A 21104-nucleotide genomic window follows, 5' to 3' on the forward strand; every position below is an offset into this window, starting at 1 on the left:
TCTGATCTTAGATTGAAGAAGGTTAACCTATACAATCTATTGCTTAGATTAAACTCAATATTGTCAGGAATTTATCTGGAAGCTGAAAATGGCTGGACTTCCTGCCAATGAGTCCGTAAAGAAACACGTGAAAAGGAAAGACATCAAGGGATGGGTTACTGTAGAATGCAGCTGCATCAGGAAAGTATGTCACAATAAATAACACAGATTGATTCCCAAACAGATCGATCTACACTCATACATTTAAATGGCTGCTGCCTTTTGAAGCCACATTCTCAGGAGCTAGAACACTCAAGCCCATGATACGAAGCAGCTTTGCACTTGGAAATGCACACCTCTTATAAAAAGTGGTCTCATTACAATAACATGACCACAAAGTTTTGGGGCAACGAATGGTATTGACCTCTATTTCTGTGGGTATGAATATGAGGAGAAGCAACCTCTTATCTGGAAAAAATGCTTAACAGTACTTATATAGAAGCCAAGGGAAAAATGTGCCTAGTACTATGTTCCTAGTGCATAAGGTTTCCACCGGCTTCTTGCCCAAACTGGGGAGCCAGGTCCTTCTTTGTTGTCTGCTCTTAGTCTTGAAGTTCCACTGAAACGTGTTCACTTTGGGTGACTTTGCTGGGATTTGAAATACAAGTGACACAGCATCCAGAATCACAGCAACGTACTAGCCACCAAAGTATGACAAACTGGCATCAGGATTGGACAAATGTGCCATCAGGATTGAAGGAAGGTTTATTAACCTGTGACATGCAGATGACACAACCATGATTGCTGAAAGTGAGGAGGAATTGAAGCACTTGATGATGAAGATGAAGGATTGTAGCCCTCGGTGCTTGGTCAAATGGAGGAGCAGTGACAGAGAGAAAGGCCCTCAACAAGATGGATTGACACCATGGCTGCAACAATGGGCACAAGCATGGGAACAACTGTGAGGATGGTGCAGGACTGGGTGGTGTTCCATTCTGTTGTGCATAGGGTCACTATGGGTTGGAATCCACCTACCAAACAACAAGGAAAGTCAGAAGAATATGCCACACGTGCCCCAGGCTATTGGGTTAAGCTTATAGCCAGAGCTGCATCACTGGCGCAAAGGCCATGCCTAGAAGAAGTTGACACCATTCTCTGCATGTTTGCGGGCTGTCTAAGCACTTGCCTTAGGATGGCAGTCAACACCTGAAGGGTACATGATCCCTATCGTGGACAGTGAGTTACTCCAATGGCAGGTTTCTGGAATGTGATCCAGTGAATCATTGATTCCCAGTGAGCATAGAACATGACTAAGAGCTGTGTCAGTCCTTGTTACCTCAGCAGAGACAGGTATAGCTATTTTCCAAGGGTCAGTGTTTTTTACCATTTAGGGCCACTGTCTCAAGTTAGTGGTGCAGCAGATCAAGCATTGGAGCTGCTACCCAAAGGTTTGGTTAAAAGCCACCCACTACTTTGAGGAAGAAAATTCAAGCAGTCTGCTTCTGTAAAGGTCTACAGTCTCAGACACACTGTTCTACTCTGTCATTCAGGGTTGTCCTGAGTTAGAATTAATGCTACAGCAAGGGACGGATCTCCAGGTCAAAGAGATTCATTTCAGAGGGTTCCATCTACTGACTGATTCTTATCCCTAAATGGCCCAAGTTACAGATGCCTGATACCAGCAGTTCAGGAAGGTCCCTGAAAAGCAATGTCTTCCTACATGGAGAAGGCATGTGCACACTTGGGATTTTAAATATAACTTTTAAAATGAGGAAAGTATGCTTACTATGGGAGGGTGCAGGTGGGCTTTGGGCAAAACAAGGGATATTGTTATCACCCATGTTTCATGTGTGGCCATCATTGTTGTGCTTTATGATTAATTCGTGTTTCATATCATCCTTTTTATATAATGTTTTAATCTATAATAAAGGGGTAAAAAGAAAGTTCTTCAATCACTCTGCACTAAAAACTGCTCTACATGGTGTCTCCCACTCACAAACCAGGTGCTGTTTCCCCCACGATACAGATAAGAAAGGGGAAGCCCAAAGGGGCTCGTATAACAACCCATATATCAGTTGTATCAAGCAAATTTGTACATACGCTGCCATATTTATTTTCTAAGCATTTACTTTCTTTTGAGCCCTTAGTATCAGCTCCTTTTTCCCCTCTCCCCCATCCTGTGACTCCCTGATAAATTATAAATTATCATTATTTTCATATATAATACCGACTGGTGTCTCCCTTCCCTCATGGTTTCTGTTGTTCATCCCCTTGAGGTGGGGGTGGGGTGGTTATGTATAGATCATTGCAATCGGTTCCTTCTTCCTCCCCTTCCCCCTACCCTTCTGGTGTCATGACTCCCATTCCTGTTCCTGGATTCCATGTGTTGTAAGCTCATATCTCTTCTTTTTTATTTAACATTTGTACTATGTACTTTTATTATATGCAGATGCCGGTGTATATAAAACAACCCTTATGAAATAAAAATTCAGAGAAGTAGCTGTTAAGGACTGACAAAAGTAGAAGTTTGTATAGTATGGCACATGTAACCGTGAAGACAAGCTTTTGTACAAGCTTCAAATTTAGCTCTCCTTGAATAGTCACTGGTTCATGAAAAGTGGCTTAGGAAACCTTTGAAAGATTCATCTTACTACAAAAATGAACAGACTTCCTGGGGTCTAAAAGGATTTGTACTTGAAGATACTCCAGTCAGCAGGGGGTCATGTTGAACATTCTGCAAACAAAACTCTCAAATCTGCAGCTGCCTGGGAAACTTCCACATGGTTGAGTCCGGCTTCCAGCAAGAGCTGCTGAGTCGCTTTCTTCATGGCAGACACTCTAAGAGCCAGACATGGCCGGCAACAGGGTTAGGAAATGTTCATTTCTGGGCCATTTGCTCTGTGGGTCAAGCTCTTATCTATTATCTGTACCTGTGCACTTTCTCCAGTCTAGCTCGCAGTGAAAGTCAGGACTGGGGTCATGATAGTGGGGGGTGAGGAACCAGAGGAGTAATGGGTGTTTCATCAGTGCTTTACTGCACCCTGGTTGACTCATTCCTTCCTGTGACCCTTTGGTGAGGGGATATCCCATTGTCTACAGATGGGTTTGGGGTCTCTGCTCTGACCTCCCTTGTACTCAACAATATAGGGTCTTTGTTTGTTTGTTTGAGGTCTTATGATGCCTATTTCTTGATCCCATCAACGCTTCATGAATCCACAGGCTGGTATGCTTCTTCCATGTGGGCTTGTTGCTTCTCTGCTAGATGGCCACTTGTTTAAATTCAAACCTTTAAGACCCAGACACCATATCTTTTGATTGCTAGGCACCATCCACTTTCTTCACCACATTTGCTTATGCACCCATTTTGTCACATAGCCACAAGCAATGTTGCAGAATGCAGGAAGATCACAGGCCAGTGGGTCAAAGTCATGTGGACCCAGTGGCAGCGGCTCTGGAATCCACAGAGTCAGCCAGCAAGAAGGTGAAGCAGAGGGAGTGGGGGGAGGTTCCTAGGACCTTCTTTATGAGGCTACACCCGCAAGGAGGCCCCATCAGGCTGTGACCTGATTGACAAATTGAATACCACTACTATATATCTTCAAGTTGACATGAAATTTTGTAACTATTACACTGGGGTTATACAATAAGGTACTATATAATCAGAGGGAAGTCAGCCCAAAATGATCGTGTTAGGGGAAGACACCAAGAGTATTGTGAGAGTTAACATCAACAGAGGTAAATACTATTACATACACAATCCTGCAATAACAGTGTTCTACGGTGGATGTATGTATACACGTGGGCAGAATAAGTGTGGGAGAGGGAATGGAACTATACTCAGTATATATATACAGGTTTGGCAGCAGACATTTGTATATGTGTATTTACTTTTGCTGTAAATATATCCATGAATGGGGTGGAGCCTACAAAGGGTAAAGTAATGAAAACGTCTTAGATATCACCCCTCTTGAGGAGAGGAAGTGCTAGGTCTAGAGGCTCAGGACTATAGTCTGGGGAGACACTACAGACATTGCCATAATATAATCTATAAAGATAATGTTCCATAACCTTTGGTGAGTAGCAATTTTTTACTTAAAAACTCTACAAATATTAATTTTTCTCAGTCTAGAGGAAAGAAGAATGAAGAAAATTGAAGATACATGAAAAGAATTACTATACTAGACTATGCAAACATCAGTCTCCACAACCCTGAGACCTGAAGAACTAGACGGTGCTATCCTGCCACCATCAAATGCTTCGAAAGGAATCATATTCAAATGTCATGTCTAGAACATGAGAAAATGTGAAATAAAACTCAACATCACCCAGCAGACCAAGCTTATTGTTCAGATAGTCATCGGTGAAACCTCCTGAGACTATGGCCCCTCGTCACTCTTCAGGGCTAACTTAAATGAAATCCATTTTCCTACAGTTGAAAAATGGGAGGGGGGATGGAGGATAGAAGCATGCCTCGGGTTGATGTGGAATTGGATGCTCCTTCTCCCTAGGGATGATCGGGGAGGGCAGGTGTGGTCCCCAAGCCATTTCCTAGGGAGCGATATGAAAGTTTTGGAAGTCAAATCTGGTAATGGATGCACAATACTGTCAATATAATCATCATTGTGGAGTGCTGTCAAGTGTGTTCCAATTCATTCACAGCAGCTCTCTGCACAGCACAGTGAAGCTTTGCCGGGCCCTCTCTCACTTAATCTGAACAGTGACAGGTTATCACGGTAAAAACGGAGAGATTAAGGAGAGATCATGTTGGTTTAGATTATATTACAGTATTAAACAGTAATGTTGGTTTTCTTAGGTGGGTGTAGGAAATGCTATTGGGAGGGGATTAGCTGCAACTTATCTCCATATGGTTTTACAAACACACATAGAAAGAGAGAGAGAGCAAGCAAATGTTGGGGACATTGAGTGAGCCCCAGCTCATAGCAACCCTGTAACCCTATGTACAGATCGAATCACTGCTGAGGCCTGTGCTGTTCTCAATGATGTTGCAACCACTGTGTCACCCCGTCGCATTGACTATGTTTCTCATTTTCCCGGTCTTCTACTTTACTAAGCATGCTGTCCTTTTCCGAGGCCTGGTCTCTCCTGATAACTTGTCTAAAGCACAGGAGATAGTCTAGCCATCCTCCCTTCCAAGGCCGTTCTGGCTATACTTCCTCTAAGACAGACTTACAGACATTTATTTTTCTGGCAGTCCATTACTTTTCAATATTCTTCACCAACACTATAATTCAAATTCAGCAATTCTCCTTTGCTCTTCTTTATTCATTATCCAGTCCAACAATGCATGTTATTGTTATTGTTGCTGGGTGCTCTCAAGTCCGTACCACAGAAGGAAATGTTGCCCAGACCTACACTGCATTTCATGGTTGTCCATTGTTATAGCCATTGTGTCCATCTTTCTAGCGAAAGGTCTTCCTCTTTGTCACTGATCGTTTATGTTACCAACCATGATGTTCTTCTGGAGAAACTGGTCTCTCCTGGTAAATTGACCCAAGGTACTTGACAGAAAGTCTAAATATCCTTCCTTCTAAAGAACATTCTGGCTGTACTTTTTCAAAGACAGATTTGTTGGTTCTTCTTGCAATCCACAGTACTTTCAATATTTTTCACTAGCACCATAATTCAAATGCGTCAGTTCTTCTCTGGTATTCCTTATTCTATGTTTTCCTCATGAGAGGTTGCTCCTCCCAATTTACCTACCAACTAAGTAATTGGCTTACTCAAGACATACATGTTTCCCCCATCTTGGCTTGAATTTCTAGTAAGATTTGCTTATCACTCTTGTAGGAGTGTGTGTTAATTTGGGGTTTCCTTGCCACAATGTTTTATGGCAGTCACTGAATGGATTTCTCCCTCTCCCCACATCTTGAAAAACTCACCCCAGCTGAGGTCCTCTGTCAAAGTGGTTTTTAAGATGTACATGTAGAGGTGGTGATACATGGTCCATGGATGATAGGCAGGCTCCCTACCTGGTAGATGGGATTGGAAGATTATATGACTTGAGAACAGAAGCTTTCCTTCTTCTTGGTGTTTATTCTAATAGTCGTGGACTCATATACTATTTGTGCTTTTGTGATTGGATAACTTCAGTCAACATAATGGGTTCCAGATCCACCTATGTCATAAGGTTTTCCATGGTTTCAATGTGTGCTTTTTAGGAATGCACAGTATTCCAAAGTGTCTCTGTACCAGTGTCTCTTTATTCATTCTTCTGATGCTCATTTGGGTGTTTGCAGCTTCTTGCTATTGTGAATTGTGCCACAATGAACAGAGAAGAACATATGTCACTTTGTGTTCTCTCTCTTATTTCTTTGAGGTATATGGCCAAGAAAACATTGGTGAGTCAGCCACGTGGCTAAAGCACTCCTAAAATGCGTTGTGCAGTCACAGCTTGAGATCCTTTTTGTGCATCAGTGAGGTATGAATCCTGTTTCATTCCTCTGCAAATAGAGATCCAATTTTTCCAGCACCATTTGCTGCTAAGGGGTGTCCCTTTCCTACTTAAATGGTTTGGGTTTTTTTTTTTTTGGGGGGGGGGGGTTTGGTCCTTGTAGAAAATCAGTTGCCTGTAGGTGGGTGCTTTTGTTTTGGGACTTTCTATCCTAGAATATAGGAACTATATAATATAGGAACCCGGTTAGTGTCTGCTGGTGAAACTTGTGTTCTGCCACTTTACCAAACCCTTCAACTGTTTCCACCCATCTTTTGTGCAGTCCTTGGTGTTCTCTCTGTAAAATCACATCCTCTACAAAGAGCAAGAGCTTAGCTTCTTTGTCCAGTTGTATTCCCTTGCTTTCTTTCTGTTGTAGAATCGTACTGGCTAAGACTTCTAGCACAATGTTGAATAAGAATAGTGATAAAGGAAATCCTTGCCCAGTTCTTGTTTCCAGGGGAAATATTTTCCATTTTTCTCCATTAAATGTGATATTGGCCATTTGGAGTTTTGAATGTGGCCTTAATTATATTGAGGATTTTCCCTTCTATTCCTATTCAGTTTTTATCAGAAATGGGTGTTAGAGATTGTTAAATGCTTTCTCTGTATCTATTAATATGAGAAAGTTTTTGGTTTGTTTGCTTGTTTGGTCTCATTTATGTGGTGGGTCACACTATTTTTTGAATGTTGAACCATCCTTGCATGCATGGTATGAATCCCACTTGGTCATGATGAATATTTTGAATTCTGTTGGCTAGGAGGGATATTGGCCTGTAGTTTTCTGACTGGAGGGGAGGGGGTGTCTTTGCCTGATTTTAGTATCTCTTCATAAGATGAGGTTGGGAGATTGATTCCTTCTTATATTCTAGAATAGTGTGTGTAGAATTGGGAATAGCTATTCCCTGAGTAATTGGTAGAATTCCCCTGCAAAGCCATCTGGTCCTGGGCTTTTCTTGGTGATTTTTTCCTATTTCTTCTTTTGTTATGGGCTTGTTCAGGTTTGCAACATCCATCTGTGCTAATTTGGGTACATGTGTATTTCCAGGTATTTGTCCATTTGTTTTAGCTTACCAAACTTTTTGGAGTACACTCTTTTATAATATGTGTTATTCTTTTTTTTTATCTCATTTGGATCGATTGTAATGTCACCCTTTTCATTTCTAATTCTTTTCCTTTGTTAAATTAACCCTTGGTTTGCCAATTTTATTAATTCTTTCAAAAAACCAAATGCTTGTCATATTTTTTCATTGTTTTTCTGTTTTCCAGTTTATTTCTACTCTAATCTTTACAATTTCTTTTCTTTTGTCGTTGGAGGATTGATGTTGTGCCCTTGTTCTAGTTGTTGGAAGTGTTATAGTAAGGTGTTGATTTTGAATTTCTCCTCTTTTTCTTCTGTGGATTGATTGCTCTAAATTATCCTCTGGTGACTATTTTAGCTGTGTCCAAAAAAAAAAAAATCTGGTATGATATGTATCATTATCATTTGTTTTGATCTTAATTTCATCCTTTATTTGATCTATAACTGAGTAATTTTTAAGTAGTATTTCTTGTTCAGTCTCCATTTGCTTGTCTTTATGTCCCTGTACTTTCAATTGTTTATTTTCCACTTTGTAGCATTGTGAGTGGAAATATAGGAACCCGGTTAGTGTCTGCTGGTGAAACTTGTATGATCTAACCTAGACTATGTACCATTTGTGCTGGAGAACAATGTATACTGTAATGTTGTTGTGTGGGGTGCTCTGTATATGTCTAGGCGGTCAAGCTGGTTGGTCTTGCTGTTTAGCTCTTCTATTTCTTTGTTGCGTTTCTTTCCAGATGATCTGTGTTTTCTTGAGAGTGGTGTGTCTCCTTTTGGATGTTTAAATTCTGTTTTTAACTCTAATAGAATGTGATATATACTGAGGATCTTTCATTTGGTGCATATATGTTTATTAAGGTTATATGTTTCTTTAATCATTATATAGTGTCCATTTTTTGTCTCTCTTTATGTTATTCAACATGCAAATCTAGTTGATCAGAGATTAATATGGCTACTCCTGCCTTTTTATGGTTGCCATTCACTAGGTGAATTTTTTGCTATCCTTTGATTTTTTTTAGTCTATTTTTGTTTTTGAATTTATGGTGTCTATTGTAGGCAGCATATAATTAGGTCTTGTTTCCTAATCCAGTCAGCTACTCTCTCTATTTTGGTAGGCATATTTAATCCATTGACATGCTATCTGTTTTGTTTTGTTTATAGATATATAAAGATTTGTTTTCTGACATTATGCTGTGTTTGGTTTTTTAACTCCTTAATTTTTGTGGTTTTATTGGTGTCTTTGTTCTGCCTCTATTTCTGTATTGTTCTGAGTGCTACTTTCATCATATTGATTTTGGGGTGGTGTTGCCTTGAGATATTCTCAAATTTGTCTGCTGTTGTTGATTTTCTGTCCACAATGACCTAGTTAGTATTTTTTGTAACGTTCTTATTTTTTACAAATTTCTTTAGTTCTCCCTTGTCTGGAAGTACCTTTATTTCTCCCATGGTTTTGAGAGTTATTTTTTATGAATACATAAGTCTTGGTTAGCAGATTTTTTTGTTTTTAGGATTTTATATATATCATTTCATTTTCTTATTGCTGCATAGTTTCTAGTGAGAAATTCAAGTATATCCTTCTCCGTTTTCCTTTGTGACTGTTCTTTTTCTCTAGCTGCCCTCAGGAGTCTCCCATTTTCCTTGAAATTTGAGTTTGACTATGATATGTCATGCTGCTTTTCTTTTGTGAACTATCCTATTCAGGGTTCTTATAACTTCTTGGACATTATTTTCTTGTTCTCTATGATGATGGAGAAATGTTCTTCCATGATTTCTTGTACTATTTTCTCTGTATATTTTTAGTTTCTTCTTCTTTTGAGATCCTGCTGAGATGTGGGTTGTTTCCTCTTGATAGTGTACAGCATAAATTATCAGGCTTCCTTTTGATTCCATTACTTTTGTTTTGTTTTATTTTTTAACTGATTGTGTCAGAGTGATTGCCGTCAAACTCACTGATTCAAATTTCCTTTTCTTCCATTTTATTTCTCAGGTCTTTTACCATATTGCCTAATTCTTTTATATCATTGATGGCCTTCTGGGATTCCTTTTGGTTTAAGGATTTTAGTTTTTCCATTTATCATTTTGCTCTCATGAGAGTTCCCTACATCTCTCGTAAGGACCTAAACAATAATCTTCTGAATTCCGTTTCTTATTAGGGCTTCTTCTTCAGAGTACTCCTGTGAGTTTCAGTGATTTGGGTTGTTTTAACTGTTTTTGCTTGACAGTCCTCTTAACATAGGAAGGGCAGTTCACATAAAGTCATAGGATAGCCAGCCTACACCCTGAGTTGATTCTGGCCACCACGTTTGTTGGACTGATATTTCCTTGGCATTTAGTACACCCATTCATGGAGTGTGAGCTTATAGGTCCTGTATAGGTAGTAGTTGGCTCTGACTAGTGACATGAGAGATCCCAAACAGTTTTTAAATGGGGAAAAATAGAGAGAGATGAGTAGGTTGGGAAAGTGGGGACAGGGAAAAGAGGAATGAGAATAAAATAAAAGTAATGAAAGCAAAAATAAGCATTTGTCTGGATAGGCCAACAGATCTGTAAAAATTGTGGGAAATGTATGTTAAGAGAGGTAATTGAAATGAATAATTTTCATGGAAATATACTTCATGAGGAAAATGAGAGCAGAAAGAGATAATGGGTTATTCTGCAGGGGAAAGGAAGGACAACAGATTTGTATGTGGCTTGGGTGTGGGTGCTGATATTCTGTTACTATGGCACTATGAATGAGGTCATGAATGTGCACTTGTTTGACTGGGTGTGTAGGAATCCATGGATCTGTCCATTTTGCCTGGGGTAAACATTTATTCTCAGAAGGGTGAGGTCACATGGAAGAAGACACCAGAAAAAGCAGTAGGAAAACAATAGGAAAAAACAATAAATATATTGTAGTGAAACAAAACTATAAAAACTGAAGAAAACAAGGTTAAAAATAAAACCACTGTGTGGGTGGGAATTCCTGCTCCTTTGGTCGTGTTATTTCATGAGGGAAATGGGACACATAGACAGGGAGGGCAAAAGAGAACAAAGCAGGAAAGAAAGTTAAAAAATGAAGCTTGGGGACTGATTGTGTCTGAACCAAGGTGTCCAAGTGATCTTCTATCCACCAGGAGCCCCAGAGGCCAGTGAAATGAAAGGTTTGGGTAGCTGGGATGCCTCAGCTATGCTGGGAAGGAGCACAGATCCTGCCCCTTATCAACTGTCATGGGGAAACTGTAAGTAAGTGTTGTTGGTTCTATTATCTTTTAAGTGGAGTTTCTTGATACCAGGAATATAGGCTATTCCTCCTGGTGGAACTTATTTGATAGTTGCTGAGGAAATCTTCTTGTGATTGTTATTTGGTGGCCATATTTCCCAAACAAAGAGAATGTGTCAAACAAGTTTTATTTATATCACATGCATATAAATTTATTAAGACCACCATGGCTTTTGTGAGGTGTATTTTTGTCCTCAACATGACATATTTGTCTTTAAAGACACTTTAAAGAGGTCGTATGCAACAGATTTTCTCAATGTAGTATTTCATTTGATTTCTTGGCTGCTGCTCCCAAAGGTGTTGACAGTGGGTACCAGTATAGTGAAATTTTTGACAACATTGATCTTTTCTCTGTTTATTAAAATGCTGTTCATTGGAATGGTTGTGATGATTAGAGAAAAGTGTCAATGGTTGTTAACTCTGGTTGGTGAGTTATGCATTGTGATTGTGAATTATCCATTGTTCTACCCTTCAACTTTTTCTTATATTCAAAATCTTTCATTATTAGTGTTGACAGAAGAAATAGATCTGAATATAATTATTCTAGAAAGTACCTACTAAAAAGAAACTTTTTATGTGTTAAGTTTATTTCTAGAATAATTAACTTAAAACTTCAACAGATGAAGGAAAACATTGAGAGAGCTACCCCCAAAAAAGAAGGAAGAGAAGATAGAACTCAGTAAAACAAATGAAAAATTAGGAGTAATTCAACAAATCAGAACAGAAATCCTGAAAAAAAATATTGATATTAGAACTAGATAACACTTTGAAGGAGCAAAACAGTATAATAGAAGTAGTAGGAGCTTCAAATCAGTGAGCTCAAAGAAAAATTACTCAAGGCTAAATGATAAGCATACTCTATAAGGAGAATAAAAAATATGAAGGAAATCTAAGAATTTTGTAGGACAATATGGAAAGGAAAAATATGTTCCATAAATATTCCAGAACAGAAAAAGAAGAGGGGTGAAGAAAGCACAGGGAATGTAATTCAAGAAATAAGAAATACTGGAGGAAAAAATTCTATAACATCAGGAAAGAATGACAATACACATTCAAGAATCCAAAAGAACCTAAATAAAGTTGATGCCAAATGAAAATCCCTGTAACATATCAGTCAAACTTTTTAATATCAGATAAATGGAAAGTATGCTGAGAGAAAAGTGAGGCAAAAAGAAAAACTACCTATAATATTTAACTAATAAGAATAAGCTCAGATTTTTCAGTAGAAATCATGCAGACAAGAAGGCAATAGAATGAGTTATATAAAATCTTGAAAGAAAACAGTTGCCAACCCCAAATATTATATCCATTAAAATTCTCCTTCAAATATGAAGGCGAAAGAGTGACATTTTCAGACAAGGGAAAACTAAAGGAATTTGTTGGAGGTTTTGTTTGGGTACACTATTCTTTGATGAAATCCAGGATCTACAGAAGCAGCAACAGAATTAATAGTTTCTTAGGGTTATAGTGGGGAAGGTTGGAGGGAAATGGGGAGATAAAAATAATGAGTACAAGAAAAAAGAAAATGTTCTCAAATAGTGATGATGACTTCACAACTCTTTCCAAACCATGGAGTTGTATGATACAAGAATTATATGTCAATAAAACTGCTTTAAAAAACAAAACAAAAAATGCATTCGTTTCTGGGGTAAGAGCATGGACTGAAAACAGATCTAACACCAAGAAGAAAATCAGCATGAAGAGAAAACTGGGCAGTTGGCAATCTCAGAGTCCAGCTGGAAAGTTACATGAATCAGAACCCGAGGTTCCCAGAGGCTGCAAGACTGAGTGTTGAGAGGGGAAGACATAACTGACATGCTCATGAGGCGCTCAGATCTCTCCTCACATCTCCTGAGCAGTTCCACTCCTTTGGGCTCTCCACAGTCAGCGACCAAGCCCCTGCACAACCCTCCAGGACTCCAGCACGTGTCCACGTCTCCACCTACCAAGTTCTGGGGTAGCCCCCATGGCGACAGAGGCCAAGAACCAGCACAGTCATGATCCTGAAATCTCTCTGCTCACTATATACCCTTAAGAAATGAAGAACAGTACATACCTGGCAGGGCAGATACCATGATCATGAAGGTGGTTTTCCCAGGGCGAGGCTCACCCATTGCACTCCGGGTGCGCTGACCCCTGTGATTTCCCCAAATGTGGGAAACTTGACTGCATAATTTGTGGTAGTGGGGGGACTGCGTTCGTGCTATCCCCTGAAAAAAAGAAAAGAAAAAAAAGAAATGAACAAAACATAAACTAAACAAAAAATGCACATAGACAGCACCATGCAAAAGAGCAAAAAGATAGTGAACTCACTGCCATTCAGTGGATGTTGACTTATACTACCTTATAGGACAGGGTAGAACTTCCCCTGCAGTTTCCTAGACCGTCACTATTTACAGAGTAGAAAGCCTTGTCTTTCTCCTGTGGAAGAACCAGAAGATTTGAGCTTGCATATTGCAGCTCAATGCATAGCGACTAAGCCATCAGACCTTCTAAAAAAATAATGATAATAAAAAAAGTCCATCTGTGAAAAAAAGGGATAAATAAACGCGTTACATACATACAATATGTATCCCTTAAAAAACAATGATAAAACTTTCAAACACCTCATAATATGAGCAAATTTAGAAGGCATTGTGTTCAACAAAGTTTGTCACTCTCATAAAGACAAGTATGAGACTACTATAATAAAATTTTTTAAGTCAAGAGAAATATTTTCACACCCAAAAATGGGCTTTCATGGTAACAGGAAGGCTAGAGGAAGGGGAGAAAAAAAAGGAAGCAGAAATAATTTTTAAACTTAGTGCTGAAACATACATATGGATTAACCACATTAAGAAGTATAATAGTTAATACCTGGTCACATGTCTGGGAACTTAAAAAAAAAAAAAGTCTAATTTAGATCATTTGGATAGCCAGATGAAAGAAAATTAAGTACTCATATACATATAAACCATTTTATAATGGTCTAACATTCTTAGAAAAATTAAATATAATAGAATGAGAATATATTTTTACTTTTTATAAAAATGTATATTTTTAATATTTTGAAAGGCAATATTTTGAAAATCAATATCTGGTTCTAAAAAAAAAAGGAAAGAAAGGAAGGGACCTGAGATATATTATAGTTCATCTCCTCTCTCAAGCATTAAGAAAATGAGCATACTTATTTAAATATTAATATTTTTAAATTATTTCATATATAGTGTTTGATATATTTCACTAGAGTGTATTTAACCTTTTAATAGTCTTTGGTTAAATTTAAATACATTTGTTAAAGTATCTAAATATTTTGCTAATTTAAAAAAATATTTCACAATTTTAATAATCTAATAATATTGATAGGAGTCCTTGAGTGATCTCCTGTAAAAGGTTACAGCCTTGAAAATCCTATGTAGAAATTCTACTCTATAAACATAAGTTGGAATCAACTTGGTGGCAACCACAAACAATACAAATATTTGTAGATAATTACATTATAATGGGGTTCAAAAAGTTTATTGAAACTTAGCTCTTTAAGAGTGTTTATGTAAGTATATCATCAGATCTTGGAGCTGATTAAAAACCTTTATCTGTTCACTTTTATATTATATTTCATGTATATATGTATATTAAGGCTCCTCATGATAGAGTAAATATATTCTAATATATTCCCAACATGTGACTGTTTACTGTGTTGAACGTAGAACTTCTTTATAGGGTTTTGTTAACTGTAATCTTTCTAGAAACAGATTTCCAGCCTTTGAAAGCAGATTTCTTTCACAGTACTACTGGATATGTTTGAACCACCAACCTTTAGATTAGTAGTTAAGCAAAAACCAATTGCAACAAACAGATACCTTAGTAAATGAATAAATAAAATTTAAAAACAAAACAGCCAATTGGCAAAGAAATTCTGACCCATAATAGCCCTAAGTAGGATTTCTGAATCCATAAATCTTTATAGTAGCAGCCAGCCTCACCTCTCTTCCTCAAAGCAACTCGTGGGATTGAACTGTCAACACACTGCACCACTAGGGTTCCTATATATAGTTAATTCAAATATTCAATTTACATGCAAGTTAGTTGATATAAATCTTCATCATTTATATTAATTCACCAAAAACAAATGTACTGCCAGCACTGACTGAGTGATCCTGTAGGCCAGGGTACAGATTTCTTTAATTGATAGAGTATTAGTATAAATGGAAAGTCCTGGGAAAATATGAATTACCCTATTACAAGAAGTTTAGAAAAACCTATATATACTCTTTCAAGTTACCATGAAAAGTGTAAATAATTTTCTTCAGGTATCGATTACTATGTAGCATTTTTAGCAAATTTGTAGCTATTGGCTTTTAACATTCTAGTGTTAGATTCAGTTGTGTTACCTAATGCTATTTGTTCAGAATTTGCTGTGGAACTTTAGCAATCACTAAGATTAGATGAGCTGGAATAATGTGGATCGTGGAAACTGTTTGGGATGGAAGAATGCCAGCAAGACTTCCAGTGTCAAGCCTGACTTCAGAAAGTGGCTGCAGACCTGGCTGTTTCTGTAAAAGTTACTGTTCAGAGAGCTCAGCACTGACCCCAGGGAAACTCACTTTTGCTAACTGGGCCTCCCACCCTCACTCCTACCCCCACCCTGCTGCCACTTTGAATTTTCCCAGTTACTACATGAATCAAATTACAGGCACCTCTGCAGGGTTCCCTGTGTAATCACAGATCTTACTGTAACCAAATATATTACCATCTTGGAAAAACCTTATGCAACTCACGAGGACTCTTCATTCTCAGGCAACAGAGAAAAGCCTCTTTGTTTCTAAGTTGAACACCTGGTACCCTTTATCCAGGCCCACGGAAGAGAAGGGGCTCCCTGGGTCCAATCTCCCTCTGCCTGTCTTTGGGGCCACACAGGTGATGAGGCTCCCAGGACACAATTTCACCCTGCATATCACTTAGGAGAAAGAGGACGTTCTCCCCCTGTTAACAGTCAGTCTCGGAAACCCACAGGGGCCACTATGAGTCAGTGTTGACTCCGTGGCAGAGAGTTTTGTCCCTGGACCCACAGAGGAGCTGGCACAGTCTGATCCTGCCTATGGAAGCCGGCCCACCCAGGGCTTATCAGACCCTTGATTTGAAGGACTCCATAGTCATGGCCGGAGGAAACCGTCCATCACTGCAATGATCAGGAAACACCGAAACACCACCCTGCAGCCTCATCCCTTCCCTAAGAGACCAGAGGCAGCGGCAGAAGGAAGATCCAGGAGCACTGGCACACACCTCCCTGCTATTTGCAGCAGGCCTGTGACCCGAAATGGGAGCCAAGCTCCCCCTAGAGTGCGTACAATTTCATGTGGAGTCAATCCACACACACGTCTGCGATGGCTTTCCTTGAAAAAAAAAGAGGGGGGGAGATCCCTATTTCCACCTTTGCTTCATAACTTGGCTTTCCAAGAAAAATCCCTGTGTTGCTTCTTCTAGTTTTGTTCTACAACTAATCCAGCAATCGCCTAGGAAGGAGCGAGGAAAACAGCCGGGAGCAGTTCATAAGAACATGGAAGCAGTGTGTCACAGGAACCTGGAAGCTTGCTTTTCCTTCAGGTCAGGATCTGCGACCATGACCTCATTTTCCACTGGTGGTGAGCCTGGGACTATCCAGATTAGGGCAAATGCAGATTTGATTGTGAGGTTTTCAAACGCCCATAACACTTTCTGATGATAATGTTCAATCTTTGTTGGTAGTTTTTCCCAGTTGTCATCAGGTAAACTGGTTCACGGTGACCCTGTGTATGACAGTAGAACTGTGTTCCATTATATTTTCAAAGCTTTGTTTTTCAGATGCATGTCCCTAGTTTTCCGAGAGTGGATTTAGACCTGGCTTTCCTGTTAGTGGCCAAGCTCATCAACCTTTTGCTCCACCCAGGAACTCCTCACATTTTTTTCCTTTTAACATATCTTAACAGAATGTAAAGTCTTGGCTGAAGGGACCAGCTTTCACTTACCTCTCTCTATAGTCTAAGACAAGTGGAAAATATTTCCGTGAGAAATTGGTGAGATGCACATTTTGTTTCAATACTGGAATGAGATCTGAAATATCCCTTTCCGAAGAAGCTCCAGAAGAGCCTGGTGCTGATGCTGCAGGCCACACTAAGGCCATCGTGATGGCAGTATTCTCTTTTTTTTATCGTTTTATTAGGGCTCTTACAACTCTTATCACAACCCATACATACATCAATTGTGTAAAGCACATCTGTACATTCATTGCCCTCATCATTCTCAAAACATTTGCTCTCCACTTAAGCCCCTGGCATCAGCTCCTCATTCTTCCCCTCCCTCCCTGCTCCCCCCGCACTCATGAACCCTTAATAATTTATAAATTATTATTATTTTGTCATATCGTACACTGCCAGATATCTCCTTTCACTCACTTTTCTGTTATCCATCCCCCAGGGAGGAGGTTATATGTAGATCCTTGTAATCGGTTTCCCCTTTCTACCTCACATTCCCTCCACCCTCCCGGTATCGCCACTCGCACCACTGGTCCTGAAGGGATTATCTGTCCTGGATTCTCCGTGTTTCCAGTTCCTATCTGTATCAGTGCACATCCTCTGGTTTAGTCAGATTTGTAAGGTAAAATTGGAATCATGATAGTTGGGGGAGGAAGCATTTAAGAACTAGAGGAACGTTGTGTGGTTCACCCTGGCTGACTTATCTCCTCCCTGCTACCCTTCTGCAAAGGGATATCCAGTTGCCTAGATGAGCCTTGGGTCCCCAACGTACACTCCCCCTCATTCACAAGGATATGATTCTTTGAGGCCCTGATACCTGATCCCTTCAGCACCTCGTGATTACTACAGGCAGGTGTGCTTCTTCTTCCATGTGGGCTTTGTTGCTTCCAGCTCTCCTAGCATCTTAGTTGAGAATTTGGGAAAACTTAGGTGAGAACTGCATCTTTTTGACAGAAAGGTAGAAACTACATTACCACTGGGCTGTTGTTATTTTTAGTAAATTTTATTTAATATTGACCATTAAATTTTACTAAATACACAAATATACTTTAGGAAGGACAAAAAACTGACTGATGCCACTCTTGAGTCTGTATCCTATCCATGAATGTGTTAAGAACATGTGTCTGGTTGACTCTTTAAACATGTGTTTACTTCTATGTGAGGGGTCAGGGATCGTTCCAGTTTTTTGCTTCCCATATTTGACCCTGATATTTGATTTCCAGACAATACATCTCATGCACAACTACCAGCCCATCTGCCAAAGGAGCTTTTCATATGGCATGATGCCAAACAGATTTCAGCAGGGCGTTCAGACAAGACAGACCTGGAAGAACACCCTGGCCATCTACTGAAAAAAGCAAGTGAAATAGCTACAGATCATATCAGTCCGACCCAAAATGGGTAGTGAAGATGGCAGCGGTCCAGCAGCTCTTTGTTCCAAATTATGCATGGATCACCAGGAGTAACAGGTCAACTCCATGGCTGCTAACAACAATCTGTTTGCAGAATATTCCCTTAAAACAGTAAGGGTACTATTAATTATTTCTAGCTCAGTGTTCTGTTTCAGGGAACTTTAGTGTATTGTTACTCATCTAAACTGACCTCTCCAGCAAGACACAATTCCATTGTTTCCTTTTGCTTTAAAGAAAGCTTAATTTACTTGAATAAAAGTACAACTCTGCTCAGTCTACCTCACAAGGGCCAAAGAAAGACATTAATGAAAAGTTTCTCTTTGAAATAAAAGATGCAGATTTTGTTTCCTGGTGTCTCCATGCCTGTCGTGGTTGCGCTCTTCACTTTCCCCGAGTATCCAGTATCACAGGGGCTGGCAGTCGGATCACATGGAAAGGCTTCAGATGAGAGCCCGTTCTCTGAGAGCGGAGGCATAACGTATATTTTTCAAGAACAATGAAAAATCAGTAAAGGATTCACTTTTTGCTATCTCCTTAGGAGAAATGCTCTCTGCAATGGAAAGGAGGTGTCGAATAGGTAAACATAATATAAAATACTCAACAGAAAGAAATGGCACTTCTGTTTTCTTGGGATTTTCTGTCAATACGATCTCTTTTATTCTTTCTCTGTCACAAAGTTTCTTTCCCTAAACTTAATGAAAACCTAAAACTCTAGTGAATAAATATGAATCCTATTGACTGTAACTCATTAGACAACAAAGGAATCAAACATTTAATATCTGTATATTTGTATCTTTTAGAGGAAAATATAAGATGATGCATACAAAAGCTCCTTAAACAAATATATAGACATTTTAAAATAAGAACTATAATAAGATAGCTTACATACATTTGTTTTTATTTATCCAAATGATTTAAAACTAGATTAGTTCTGTCTTTGCTTTATTGCCAAAATGTATAATTAAATATATTGTCAACGTAGATAGCCATGAGGAAATTGGTCAACTATCTTTTTGAAACTAAAAATACTGGCAAAAAACTGTTTTCTTTTTTCACAAGTTCAATAGCTTAGGTACTCGTTTCCTGTTTCCAACAGCCTAGGGAATTAGACCACAATGAGAACTCTTTGCTTGGGAAATGACATCTGAAAGTTGAAACTATTTGAATGCAGTGCAAAGCCCAACATAGAGGGAAGGGGGTAGGGATGACTACTTCCTCAGAGAAGAAAAGTTCTATGACTGAAATGCCATTTCCCCCTAAAATTATTTCTTCCTGGGTATGCTCTTTGCCATGGGGCAAAGTGACATTTTTAATGTTTTTCATGGGATGAGCTCATGTTCGTTGTTTAAGGACACATCTCTGAATGCTCAGGAAAGAGCATGAATTTACAGAACATACAGAGAAACTGCTCACCACCTTTTTAAAGGTATAACATATAAGATTAAATGCGCACATCTCCAATGTATAACTTGGTGAATTTCTCACTTATCAGTATGTATACACCTAGATCAAGAAATAAAACATTTCCAGCCTCCTAATGATTCCTTCCCTGAGTGGCTAGCAACCATCCTGACTTTCATGCCCACAGGCTAATTTTAGTTCTGCCCCTTCTTGAATTTCACATAAATAGGATCATGAATTATGTACTCTTTCTGATGGTTTCTTTCTCTCAAGGTTATGGTTCTATGGTCTATCAATTCTGTGGATGTAGTTAATGCTTGCATTTTTATAGCAGTGCAGTTTTGCTCTGTCTATATATCTTCAATATGCATAAAGGATTTTCATTCTGAGGCTATTAACATTCTTTTGTGCATATGTGTAGTATAATACACACAGGGAAAAGCATGAAAAACACGGATGTATAGCCCAACTCATCAAAACAGTGACAATATTGCAGTAGCCCTCACCCCCGTGTGGAGGAATCCTATCTCTTGTTCCCTCCCCTTCCTATCTTTCCTCCCTGGTTCTCCCCGCTTCCTACACAACACTCAAAGTTGGCCTCTCTTGGGGGTGAAAACCATTTTTCTTAGTGTGATAGCCAAAGTCACTGCCACCAAGCCATAACAACCTTATAGGACAGGATAGATCTGCCCCCGTGGGTTTCTGAGACTCAACTCCTTATGAGAGTAGAAAGCCTGTCTTTCTTGGGGCTTTTCTTAATCACTTTAAGTGAGCCGTATTCTTCCATGACATAATCTCTCATAATGTGTTCAACTCCATGATGGAATTTTCTGTGAAGCAGACAATCAGTTCCACGAAGAAAACAGTAGAGTTGTTGTTAGGTGCCATCAAGTCCATTCCAACTCATGTCATTCTCAAAATTATTCTCATGCTTGAACCTATTATTGTAGGCACTGTATCAATCCATCTTGTCTAGGGTCTTCCTCTTTTTTGCTGCCCCTGTACTTTACCAAGCATAATGTCCTTCTCCAGGAACTGGTCTCTCCTGACAACATGTCCAAAGTATGGAAGATGAAGACTCACCATTTTTACCTCATTCTTACTCTGGCCATGGGGGAGTACCCCCCCAAAAAAAAACAGGAATAAAAAGCTCCGTTAGGCAGAGCTTTCGTAGTGCACATTTTTCCCACTAGGCAAGCATTGAGAAACTTGCTCTGAGTTAATGCACCTAGTGGCATCACCTGGGAAAGTTCTCTCTGTCACTGTGAATTTTTAAGAGTAGTTTTGCTTGATGATGAAACATGTAACTTTCCTCTAATTCTTAAATGCTTCCTCCTCCTTTCCCCCCTCCCCCCCAGTATCATGATCCCAATTCTACCTTACAAATCTGGCTAAACCAGAGGACGTACAGTGGTACAGATAGCAACTGGAAACACAGGGAATCCAGAACAGATGACTCCTTCAGGACCAGTGGTGAGAGTGGCGATGCCTGGAGGGTGGAGGGAATGTGGGGTAGAAAGGGGGGAAC

General features: G+C 39.2%; 1 long non-coding RNA gene and 1 other non-coding gene across 2 annotated transcripts in view; one reads left to right on the forward strand and one right to left on the reverse strand.

The window, feature by feature from the left end:
- Positions 1-21104, reverse strand: part of LOC142456309 (uncharacterized) — a 111072-nt gene that overhangs the window by 31319 nt on the left and 58649 nt on the right. The window contains exon 2 of the long non-coding RNA XR_012786059.1: positions 12830-12983. This is a non-coding gene — a long non-coding RNA (uncharacterized LOC142456309). The remainder of the gene's footprint in view (positions 1-12829; positions 12984-21104) is intronic.
- Positions 12822-12986, forward strand: LOC142457602 (U1 spliceosomal RNA). The gene has a single exon (XR_012786306.1). It is a non-coding gene; the product is annotated as a U1 spliceosomal RNA (small nuclear RNA).

The sequence above is a fragment of the Tenrec ecaudatus genome, chromosome 9, assembly GCF_050624435.1.
Source record: "Tenrec ecaudatus isolate mTenEca1 chromosome 9, mTenEca1.hap1, whole genome shotgun sequence".
Lineage (NCBI taxonomy): Eukaryota > Metazoa > Chordata > Mammalia > Afrosoricida > Tenrecidae > Tenrec > Tenrec ecaudatus.